The 12682-nt window shown below is 46.3% G+C and overlaps 1 long non-coding RNA gene across 2 annotated transcripts; it reads left to right on the top strand.

The window, feature by feature from the left end:
* Positions 1–217: 217 nt before the first annotated feature.
* Positions 218–8369, top strand: LOC147341366 (uncharacterized). 2 transcript variants are annotated; one of them, XR_015159608.1, is made up of 4 exons: positions 218–848; positions 1542–1635; positions 1984–2064; positions 2634–8369. It is a non-coding gene; the product is annotated as an uncharacterized LOC147341366 (long non-coding RNA). The 2 variants fall into 2 exon arrangements; XR_015159609.1 differs by lacking the exon at positions 2634–8369 and having other exon boundaries at positions 219–1057; positions 1984–2397.
* The last annotated feature ends 4313 nt before the right edge of the window (positions 8370–12682 follow it).

Genomic DNA, 12682 nt, shown 5'->3' with positions numbered 1-12682 from the left:
TCCCACACAACATGCACAGCCCAGTACTATCTGACCCCAGGGCTCAGAAACAAGTCCTCTGCATCTCTGCTCTGATACATCTCCATGTCCGTATCTAATATAAAGAACTCATATTTTGCCTGGAAGGAGTAAAACTTGGAAGGCTTCCTGGCTCCTAAGTCACTTCAGTCCTGTCAGACTCTGTGTAACCCTAGATGGCAGCCCACCAGGCTCCCCCGTCCCTGGGATTCTCCAGGCAAGAACACTGGAGTGGGTTGCCATTTCCTTCTCCAATGCATGAAAGTGAAAGGCGAGAGGGAAGTCGCTCAGTCGTGTCCGACTCTTCGCGACCCCATGGACTGCAGCCTACCGGGCTCCTCCGCCCATGGGATTTTCCAGGCAAGAGTACTGGAGTGGGGTGCCATCGCCTGCTCCAAGGCTTCCTGGAGGGGGACCTAGTTGATCTAGGCCCGGGTAAATGGAATGTTCATGCTTTCCAAAGTCTAAGATGACAAGAAACAAAGCACAAGGTGTGTGCAAAGGCCTAAGAAGTAGAGCTAGGCTTTGAGGGATGGACACGGATATAGAAAGACTTAGGAATACGAGCAGAGATTTCATGACGTCAGCTGGGCCTTGGGAAATGGACAGTTTCCCACCAGTAGACCTAGCTGAGAGGAATGGCCATTGTCCCCGTCAATCATCGCAGGCCCACCAATGACGATGTTGGGAGGCGGGGGCGTGAAAGGCGGAAGAAGCCCTAGCACGTGCCTAAGCTCCTGACTGTCTGGATTGTGCTATGGGGCTTCCGTAGACCGTTTTCCTCGGTTAGGATTTAACATGGCGGCTCCCTTTCCGGAAATGGCAAAAGTGTAAGTTTTACTAACTTTATTCGTATTTGGCTGTCTGCGGTGTGAGTGGAGAGTCGGGTAGATGGTGTGTCCTGACGGACACTTTGACAGACGTGTCTGCGGGCTCCTGGGTGGATGGCGGAGAAGATCTCTCAGGCACTTCCGGGTTTGGTGTTGGGCATTATTGTAACGGCATGCTGAAACTTGAAGAAGATTTTCTTGGTTTAAATGTGGGTCTCGGAGCCTCCTTCCCAGTTATAGTCTTAATGCTTTGTAGTGTTTGCGGCTTAAAGAGAGGGAAGGGCGGGTGCTTTTGGCTGGGTGGGTGGGGGTGCCAGACAGTCTGGTGACTGGCGGCCACCATGGAGCTGATTCTGCTTTCTATTGTAGGGTGTTTGGGGTGGATATATCGTTGCCGGGGATTGGTTCAAATGTTGATCTTGGCCATTTTTGTGACCTTTCTTCACCATTGAGGGTATTTCTGTTATTTTCCACGTGAAACGAGACAGTAAGGCTCTGAGGGACTGCGTGCGGTGTTAGGACAGCTGACGGCCCTTGGCTGCCTTGGTGTTTTGTGGATAAGGGAAAGGGGAAGTTTTCCCCAGCCACTCATGTTACGAGCTTGCAAGTTACCTAATTTTCCTGCAGCTGTATTAGGCTGTCCATCTGTAAGCAAGTCTCCTTGTAGATCTGTATAATCACTGTTTCCTTCAGGACCTGTGATGGAAAAATCTAGTACTGGCCAGCCGATGGGCCTGTAATGAGAAGAGAGTGGACCCGGAATTAGCTGTCCAGACCTGCCAGATGAGTAAGTGCAACCTTATGTTATGTGGGGCCACAAATGCTGGGAGGAGGGTAGCATCCATCGCATCAGCTGTAACATTATTTAACATGGTGTTGAAATGTCTTCCCTGAGTCTCTAAGATCGGAACTTCCAACAATGTCAGGATCACTCCCTGAGCACTGCTCAGACACTGTTTCTAATCGATGTCTGTAACTAGTCAGTGGCATCTTTTTCCAGTTCACCGTGAGTGCCTTATTACAGATGTACTGAATTTATTAGAATGTCACATTTCCAAAAAGCCTGATCTTGCCATTTTCACATCAGAGCTCTGATCTGTCTTTTTATCCTTTTGGAAAACACTTGTAATACCAGGCAGAAGCATGCTGGACTGGATGGGATTGTGAAAAACAAACTTCAGGAATCCAGAGACTGTGGGAGTGCTGTTTTTTTCAGGTAGGGGAACATGGATTTGAATGTAATTTAAAGCCAGCTCTCTTTAGGAAAGGGGAGAAAGATGAGGCCTGTACACCAAGTGAGTGGCAGAGAATGATAGTCTGCCGGTCTATCCCCTCTATAAGTGGGTGGGCATTTACTTTGCAGGGGTCCTGGAGGTGTAGGCTAACAATTCAAGTAATATGCGGGTCAGGACTTCATTAAATATTGACCCTTCCACAGTTTGTTGGGCTTTTTTTTTTTTTTTTTTGCTTTGCTTTGCTTTGCTTTGCAGGTGTTGCTGAGACAATGCATCGTGTTTCATTAAAAATAAATTTTATTGTCTGAGTCTGACTCTTTCTTACTGTCATCTTTGAGCCTCAATTTCCACATTTGCAAAATGGGAATCAAACCTTGCTCTCAGGGATATCTCTTGTATGGTTTTTGTAAAGTACTCAGCACACAGGAGGTACGGAGGGAATTAGTACACCATTTCCAGCATATGGGAACAGAACACTGTGGCTTCATTTAGCTCGTCTCCCTACCTGTCCAGACCCCCATTTCAACCAAACATTTGTTTCCTTTCACAGGGCCAGCAAATTACCTCAGATATTACTGGCCTTCTTGGAAACCAGCCTCATTAATCCTGCTATGATGCCAAGAGGTAGCCCAGCAACTCACACTTTGCCTTGCTCTGAGCAACTTTCTTTTCTGGCCATCTCTGATGCCTTATGCCGAAGCTGATGTGGCTCAGCACCAAGTTCAGGCACCAAGAAGGTGCTTGTTAACTGGCAATGCCGAAAAGGTCTCCTCTCTTTCATTGTCTGTGTAAAGTTACTTCTTTCCTGGGCAGTGGTTAATTTGTTGAAAATGTGTGGAAGAGTTTTCACAGTTGGGGTGGGGGAAAAGCGCTAAATAGAAATGTGAACTCTTCTAAGGTGCATTCAGAGACACTTCTAACCTCTAGTTTCATAGAAACCTCGGGCTCCTCTGTTGCTCTATTAGCACGGGTTTTATCCAGAAGGAGGCATCACAGAACCTGAATTTCATTCACCAAAGGTTAAAAGAAAATCCACATTTCCTTGTGATTGGAAACTAAAGTGTGTAGTCTTTAGAGGGCATGTTTAAAGACTTTTTGTTTATCCCTGTAATTGGTGAAATTACTTTAAAGCTGTGAAAGATGGGGGTGGTGATAGTTTCCTACTCAGTGAAAACCTGAAGCCTGAGATACTTAGAAAAACCTGTCCTAGGCCCATGTTCCTTCACCAAGTGACATGATGATGATCAAAACTGGCTTATTTCCTAGTCAAAACAGTTGTGAAACTTAAGAATAACTGTGAGGCCTTCTTCCCTTCCATACACACTTGTTCCCACTGCCCATCAAAGTCATCTTGTCTGACTTCATTGGAGGCAGGGGTCAAGAAAACCTAAATGGATGGTTTAATCAGTAAATCTGCTGTGTATGGGCACTTAAAAATAAGTCACAAGGTTGAGGATTCCACAAAGGTGACTCTTCAATTGGTGACAGTCTCACAAATCAGGGCTCTCATGGAAAGAGAAGGTAATCTTCTGAATTGAGATGAAATCTGGCTTTCTGGTTCTTTCCCAGTAATTCATTCCTAGGCCAACCATGTCACATAGGCTCATGAGACAGTACCTCAGTGAATGTCTACTCACTCGTGGGAATGTTAATGTTCTGTAAATTCTTGGTGTGAGGTATTCCTTTGGATACATACCACAAGTGGGATTGCTGGACTAGACGGTCGTTCTGTTTTTAAGTTTTTGAGAGACTTTCATACTGTTTTCCATAGTAGCTGTACCAATTTAGTGTTGAACTAAATGAGTTTCGTGAGCAGTTCTCGGCCACTTTTGATTGTCGGTTCTTTTCAGGAGAAGTACTGGAGAGCTTAAGGGCTCAAAGGGGAAAGCACGCCCCTGATCAGGAAAGATGGAATGACTGACTACATAAGGAACTTCGTTGGGGTTCCTAAAGCCTAGAGGTGGGGAAGGGGCCGGGAAGAGTGACCCTCTATAGAGCTGCTCTCAGAGCACAAGGAAAAAGCTGGACAGGAGGACATAGGCCCTCAGTGTGAAAGGTGCATTGGACTTTCTGTGGTCAAAAGTGTCTGCTACATATTTCTCAGTCCCTGGTACTGCCTGGGATCATTGTAGCATGGGGACTAAAGATAATAGTGCACATCGCTGAGTGTGACATGAGAGTGGATTACTTTGTGGCAAAGGTGAGACTTTGATGATGAAGGCTTTACCCTATGTTACAGCATTCCTCAGAATTTTGGAGTTCACTGTTAGGGATGTTCTTGTGTTCCTGCTTCAGTCTATGCACTGCCTTAGGCTGTCAAAAGCGGCTCAGGAAAGGTGAGCTTTCCACCTCCTATACTGTGGCCTAGAGCAGTAATCTGAGAGAGTCTCCCAGGAGGCGCCCATTGATGTTGACTACACTTGGTTGAGTAGACCACTCAACGCTTCTGTTGGGACTACCTGTGGCCATAAAGAGGCACATGAAAGTGAGCTGCTGTTGCTGGTGTGTTCTAGTGATATAGCAGCCAGACACTTCTTCCTTCAACACTCACACACCTCAGGTGCCTTGCTAAAGTCCTAAAGGACGTGCATATTGGCAACGGCAGCATGTGGGGTGTGGGAAATGTTGAGTCTGGGGCAGAAGTTGGCGGTAGCCTGATGTCAGAATTCTGTGCCTTTGTGCAGAGCGAGGGCACATTGGGATTCCCGAGGAGTCCCAACTCTGTAGGAATGTGGTTGGAACTTTCCACGTTCACTTTCTGCACTCTTCCACTGAGCACACTCTGCACATTGGTTGGAAGAAAGAGGTCCGATGGGTCTTGTCAATGAACTGTCCATGAATCCGGGGCCATTTGCTTCTTTCTGCGCATATGCCGATGAGCATGGATGTCCAGGAACCTCCCGAGTCAGGTGCCCCAGGTGGAGCATGAAGCCCTTGTATTCCTCTTGCTGGAGAAGGCTACACCCTCAGGCTGTGGCTCTCTCTCCCCCCGTGTGTCTGCTACAAAGCCTTTCTAGCAGAAAGGCTGGCTGCTGGTGGCTTCTCTTCCATTTGGGTCTTCCTATTGATGGGGGTGACATTGCCTCAAGGGGCCTTCTCTGCATTCTGAAGGAAGAAAGTGGTGTTGGTTCAACAGTGGAGGGACAGTTCTGCATTGTTTGTGGTGGTGTGCTACTGGAGTCGGGGAGAGGAAAGGGGAGCTCAACGTGGGGAGGGAAAAGGTCCCATGGTTTCCCCATTTCAGGCTTTTGCTTTCTCTTGATTAGGGAGATTCGGGCCCAGCAGGGCTATGAGGAGGAGGCTCTGAGAGTATAAGGAAAGACTGACAGTGGGGAGGACAACGGTCTCTGGTGTGACGACTGTGGTGGGCATTGTGGGTTCATGGCTCTTTCTCCTGTCTCCTTTCTCCATTCTTGTGCCCTTCCTTTGGGTTAGCACAGCTGAGGGACAAAAGATAACAATGGACCCTGATGGGTATACTATAAGAAAATATGGCTTTCTTATAAACTAGGACATTTACTATGGGAACAGGATTATTGTCCATTTTCCCAAGTGAATTGTGATTTTGTCTGCAAGTGAAGGCTTGGCTGTCTCTTCCTTGTTCTGTGTGGCCTAGACCCGTGGAAAACAGCTGTTGTGGAAGGGGAGCTCTCTGTCCTGCTGTACTGCTGCACAGTATATAATCTAAGGGAGTTCTGAGAAGGAACTGCTGTTGCTTACACTATTTATTGATTTTCTGCAGAGATATTTTCTGCCCTTTTCCTGTAGCTTTATGGGCTCTTGGTCACTGCTTTTGCTGCCAGGTCCCTGAAGGAACTCTCTTGGTTTGTCAGATTACCAAGAGGCTTATTTAACTTACAGAAAAGAGTTGCATACATTGCAGAGAGTCAGAGATGGCAACCCATTGCCTGGAGAATCCCAGGGACAGAGGAGCCTGGTGGGCTGCCGTCTATGGGGTCGCACAGAGTCAGACACGACTGAAGTGATTTAGTAGCAGCAGAGTCAGACAAAGAACTGACCTGTATTGCACCGTTTTTTAGGAAAGGCAAGAAAGAATGTCTTGTCCCTTTTCAGCATGAGCAGTTTAATTTTCCTTATTTTAGTTTCCCTTACAATGTGCTCCCCGTGAGATACCCCTGGGTATCTTCACCCTCCCTCCAAGTGCTGATTCCAAAGTCCTGGCCATAGTCAGACCTGTGCAGAGAACTTCCTCAAGAGGAACTTGTGGAAAGAGCTCCTGAAGGACAAGTAAAAAGTATGAGCGACTGCTTATCCTCTAGGAGCTTTTTACCCATACATATGTCCTCAGGGGGAATTCTCTGTGATCAATAGGATCACTCAGGATGAGGATTAAAACCACAAACCTTGTTTAGAGATGGTTTAAATCGCTCTGCTGATGTCAGCAGTCTGCTTGCAAGTGGAGCTGAACTTCATCTCTCACCATCCCTTTCTCAAGGGCTCTGAAGGAGCAGAGATTTGATCTCCAATTGGCAGAGGGCCGATTTCTGTGTCTTGTGGTGCACAGGACCTGCTCGAATATTTGGTAGGAGGCAAGGACTCAGATCCTGCAGAGTTTTAGTTATGGAATTGTAGTGTGCAGCTCTGTCCAAAGAGTGGACAGAATGAGCAAAATATGTGCATTCCTGTACAATGTGAATGGTCTCTTCATCCGTCTGGACTTGAATTTGCCCTCCCAGTCGACTATGCTGACTCCAGCACACACACAAAATGGGTTACTGAGCGTCGCCAGCCAGGCCACCTCGCAGTTTAGATTTGGGTTGGCTTTCTGAGCTTCCTTCGCCTCTTATTCATGTGCAAGCCTACTGTCCTACTTCTCATCAGCTTTGGAAAGGAACAGCAGTGGGCTCACTTCAGTGAATCCTAAGGAGATTCACTGGTTTACTCAGCCTCTCCCAATCAGTCAGACAGAGCACCTTCCAGAATGCTGAAAGGCCTGTTGTAGATTTTCCTCTAGTAGATTGTCAGAGTACTGAGCTACAGGATATAGGATATAGTTAAAGCCAGGAACCAAGCACCTGTGCATCTCCTCCGGACCCCAGAACTGATGTGTACTCGAAAGGCTAAGAGGGTAGGTCTTATTCCGTCATGTTTTTATTACCAGATAACAGTAAATTACGAAGGTGGAATGAAAGTTCAGAGTGGATGGGTGTGTTTACGATATAGATTATGGAGATGCTTTATGGATGTAAACTATCTCCAGACTCATTAGATTGTATACCTTAAATGTGTACTTTTTTTTTGTATGTCAGTCATTCCTCATACCTCAATGAAGGGGTTTAAAAACATAATAAAAAAGACCCTTCCATGATCACAAATGAGTGCCCCCCCATGTGTTTTTAGATTTTAGAAATGCGAGGGAAGACTGCTTCTCCTTGGGGAAATGGGTAATGCCATTTACAGCTTCTGTGTTCTGGTTTTGCCTTGGTTTTTCTATGGATACATAGTATCTGCATTAGTGGTGTATAAGGTTAACCTTTAGTCCGTAGGGTTTTGAATTTCATAGAATCACAGCAGTTCTACAGAAGTCGTCAACTTCATGCAGAGGACTTCGGCTCAAGAAGTGACCCTGTGACATCAGCGAGTGGTCATTTGACCAGAAATTGACTTTGGGTATTGTGCCTTTGGGAATGGCTTGGACTTTGGGTTGTTTTCATTTTCTGTAACATATGCTTTTGTGCTTACTCAAGAAATCTTTAAAAATTGTGTACCCATGGGGGCATGTCAACATGCGTGTGTGCTGTATTTGTATTCCACAAGGTGGAAGGCCCTGTCTCAGGCTCATTGGTCTCTCTAGCAGGCCTCTTTTCTCTCAGACCTTCCCACAGCCTTCTATTTTCTATGTCACTGAGTTTCCTGGCCATAGCTACTTGGTTTGGTACACTTTTCATCTTATCCTAGTTGAGCCAGTAATACTTTTGCTATAGTTTGGGACTAGACCCGCAAGAATGAGTAAGAGCCTGCAAAGGTTCACTAGTAACCTTTTACTGCAGAAAATGTAAAAAGATATACTGTTGGGACTTCCCCAGCTGTCCAGTGGTTAAGACTCCGTGCTTCCAATATAGGGGGATGGCTTCAATCCCTGGTGGGGGAACTAAGATCCCACATGCTGCATGGCATGGCCAAAAAAAAAAAAAAGAAAGACATACTGCTGAGTTTCCCTGAGCTAGCCTCATTTCTGTGTCTTTAAAATGTATTTGTTGCTTAAGTTTCTTGTATTTTGTTAAATACTTGTGTTCTGCCAATAAAATTCATTTGCTTCAGAAGATCTCACTTGTATGTGTTTCTTACTCACAATGAACACCAGCATGATCAAGGAAGCTGCGGCTCTGTCATGGGCATTGTCACCTGAACCGCGGCGGAGCACTAAGCTCTGAAGACTGATGCGTTAAGAGCAGGAGCGGGTGGCAAGGGGATGGGGTCTCCAGGACATGCTAAAAGTTCCCCTCTCTGTTAAGCTCGCCCCTTTGTTTAGGAAAGTATTCCCCTTAATGTTAGTCACTCATTCCTATCCGACTCTGTGCGACCCCATGGACTGTAGCCCGCCAGGCTGCTCCATCCATGGGATTTTCCAGGCAAGAGTACTGGAGGGGGTTGCCATTCCCTTCCCCAGGGGATCTTCCCAACCCAGGGATCGAACCCTGGTCTCCTGCATTACAGGCAGATTCTTTATCATCCAAGCCACCTGGGAAGCCCGATCCCCTAAAGGTAGCAGGTAATCTAACACCTCCCTAAGAGAAGTGATACTTTAGCCACTTCATGAAGGCCATGAATGCATATTTGGGGATCGTGGAGAAATCTTCTGATACTCCCAAGGACAAGAAGAGGTAGGGTGACCAGCATGGTTTTATAGAAGATTAGTTGAGAAGTCAGTAGGACCAAACTAGAAGCAGCAAGCACACAATTAATTCCTGGTGAGGCCTGCATTAGAATCTCGGTCCGTTATGCCTGAGACCGGAGAAGGCAATGGCACCCCATTCCAGTACTCTTGCCTGGAAAATCCCATGGATGGAGGAGCCTGGTGGGCCGCAGTCCATGGGGTCGCTAAGAGTCGGACAAGACTCAGCAAGTTCGCTTTCTCTTTTCACTTTGCTGCATTGGAGAAGGCAATGGCAGCCCACTCCGATGTTCTTGCCTGGAGAATCTCAGGGATGGGTGAGCCTCGTGGGCTGCCGTCTATGGGGTCGCACAGAGTCGGACACGACTGAAGTGACTTGGCAGCACTTGGCAGCAGTGTCTGAGACATCTTTTATTACGCCACACCACTAGGCCTTATAAAGACTTTGTAATAGAATTAAATTACTAAGTGGGTAGAGTTTTTTGTCATTGTTTATTCTTCAAACGTATCGATACACTTTCCAGTTCTAACTGGAATTAGACATGCAATTAACGAAAATTGCAGGTCTTACGTATAACTTACCATGGTTTAAACATTTCAGCAGGGACTTCCCCGGTGGTCCAGTGGCTGAGACTCCATGCTTCCAATGCAGGGGGCCAAGTTCGATCCGTGGCTCGGAAAATAGATCCACATGCCACAACTAAGACCCAGCGCAGCCAAATTAAGAAATATGAAAAAAAAATTTTTTCCCAGCAAATAGCCTTACTGTGGTCAGTTACACCCTCCCCACCCCCTCAGGAAAGGAGAGTAAGACTGGCAGTGTGTTCTGCCTGTAGATCTTCAGGGTGGCTGGGTGTCATAAAGATCTTGGGCTGAAGGTGGCAGCAATTCTGTTCTTGCCGTTCAGTCTAGAGGGCCTCAAGCTTCAGTGTCTCATTTCCTGCCCGAGAGGTTCATCGGGATGCAGAGCTCAGATCACTTCTCTTTTTCTCTAACTGCAGCTGCAACTTTGTATCCCTTAATTATCCTCTCCTGCTACAGAACGCGGAGAAGGCAATGGCACTCCAGTACTCTTGCCTGGAAAATCCCATGGATGGAGGAGCCTGGAAGGCTGCAGTCCATGGGGTCGCTGAGGGTCGGACACGACAGAGCGACTTCACTTTCACTTTTCACTTTCATGCATTGGAGAAGGAAATGGCAACCCACTCCAGTGTTCTTGCCTGGAGAATCCGAGGGACGGGGGAGCCTGGTGGGCTGCCGTCTATGTGGTCGCACAGAGTCGGACACGACTAAAGTGACTCAGCAGCAGCAGCAGCAGCTACAGAACGAGTCTCACATAAGACTGTAAGCCATCTCCCAATGGCCCTATTTCAGGTCAGTGGGTGTGATTTTACCTGAGGCATTTGCATTGAGACTGCCAAACACCGTGAAATCCCACTACCATTCTGATTTTAATTGACACTCCAAGCCTCACCAGTGGTTTCCATGGAGGCGGGCCCAGGGCAGGGGTGGGCGTGGCCGTGAGCCATACAGGCGCCTGCTCAGGCCCCGCCCTCAAGAGCAGATGGTGGCACGTGCGCAGGCGCAATGTGGAGGCGGACTAGGACTGAAGGGGCGGGAGAAGAGGGCTGCGGATGGGCGGGGCTAATGGCCATAAGGAGGCGGGATCAGAAACGAGGGGCGGGGCCTAGGTTTCCCCAGGCGGGCAGTGGGTGAAGGGCAGGGGCCAGGGCCCAGGACTCTGCATCTTACAGGATGGGGGCGAGGCTCTCTGCACTTGGAGCAGAGGAGTCAGCCAGGTGCCCACCCTCCCTGCTGAGCCCGCCACTCAATTGGCCTTCTGAGTTCCTTGGCTTGCATGAGGTTCTGTGAACGCCTTTCCCTGCTTATTCATGCATCTCTCAGACGGATTATTGGCACCTACGCTACAGATGTTGCCTGCAACATTAATGAGAAAGCCCCAAACACTAGCCAGCATAATCCAGAGCTGCATGTTCAAAGAGTGCACCGTGACCAGGGAATGTAAGCAAGGTTGAATGCTAAGAAATCTCTTAATTTTCTGTATTAAAAGACTAAAAGAAAATAACCATCTGGTCATCTGCATCAGCTTTGAAAAGATAAAAATGAAGGGGTATCTGATGTTACCAGAGGCATTTGCTTTTAGTCTGTTACCAATACCAGAAAATCAAATTAACACTCAGATCATTAAGTTACTTTCTCTGACATCATCATCACATATATGCACATAATTCACTGTTTACTTAGGGCAATGGCACTCCAATTTCTTTCACAAATCATGTGTTTTTATGAGACAGTGCTACAGGTCAGCCTCCCTGGATACCCACAACAGCTCAACCCGAAGGGGATGTGACTCTTGTTCCAAATGAAAATATGTAATTAACTCACCTGTTTGGAGTTGGGATTTTAGTTGAACTCTTACTTAATATATTGCATATATATAGGAACATTTAAGGGAATCTTAGTTTTACGTATTTTATAAGTTTACTTTAAAAAAGAATAGGTTTGGTATTCATGAAGGTTTTCCTCACTGACTGCTTTATTGCCCCTCCCAACTCTGTTCTTCCTCTTGTCTTCTTCCCCTTTGTAAAAAAGTTCTTTTCTTCATATTGCTTAGGCCAAGCACCTTGGCATCCTCCTTGATTCCTCTGTTTCTTTCATGTCCCACACTAACTCCATCAGCAAATCCTCAGCTCTGCCTTCAACATATAAGCAAAGGGCTGCACATCCAGGAACAGGAGGAATTGCTGTGGCCTTTTTTTCAGTCAATTTACCACAGTCTGTATGTGAAAATATGGGCCAATACCTAGAGGCAGAGTCCCACAAGCAGAATATGGACTCATAGAAAGACATGAGCCAATATACAGAAACAAAGTCAGTATGGAAGGCATGTGCTTACTCAAGGTGTATGAATCCCTTCTAATCCCCTAGGGTGGACACAATCAAAAATGGGTGTAAAGGAAACATCTGCAGAATTGCAAGGGGTTAGAATTTCAGCTCAGTGTGCTCTCTCCATATCCTAAGAGGAGTAGAAAGTAAATGGAATCGCCTTTCTACCTCCAGGAGAGTAGAGGAGAAAATAAGCATATAGCCCACAACTTGAATGTTGTGCAAAGTTGAGATGCAGGATTAGAGTTTGAGACCACTGTTTGGGATCAGTACAACTTTGTGACTGAAGGAAGAAATTTTCACAGTTGAGGTATGGGGAAATCATTCTGGCTTATATGTGATTTAGCTTGAACTTTATGCTAACTAGAACAGCCTGTCTTATGACCTGTTTATCATGCAGTGTACATCTGCTTTAGCCATTAAGAAAAGAATTCATTATCCAGAAGTAAAGAATGTCCACTTTGAAGGTAGGGATAAATGCTACCCTCTCCTATGATGCTTATGCTAGTATTCCTTTAAAGATAAGTTTTTCTTCCCAGATTCCAAGGTCCTGCTGATTCACTCTTGTACGTGCGAATCTATCCCTTTTGAAATCTTGAAGGAATGTACCCCTGCATGTTTCTGTTTGATGGTTCTTTGTTCTGAAAAGCTACAAAGCTGTGATGAAAACCATGCTTCTCCAGCACAGCTTCTGAGAATTACTGATAAGTTTTTCCCTAGGCTATAGTCCTTAGTTTGGTTCAAAGAAAACTCTTTTCTATTTCTATTCCTGTAACTGATCGTTTATTGGTTATTTGTGCTGACATGGTTGGCCACCTGATGTGAAGAGTTGACTC

Source organism: Bos grunniens, chromosome X (assembly GCF_055505025.1).
Source record: "Bos grunniens cultivar Pamir isolate PY7600 chromosome X, Bosgru_T2T1.0, whole genome shotgun sequence".
NCBI classification, from domain to species: domain Eukaryota; kingdom Metazoa; phylum Chordata; class Mammalia; order Artiodactyla; family Bovidae; genus Bos; species Bos grunniens.
Note: the sequence above shows the minus strand (reverse complement) of the source record. Positions and strands in the feature narration are given on the sequence as shown.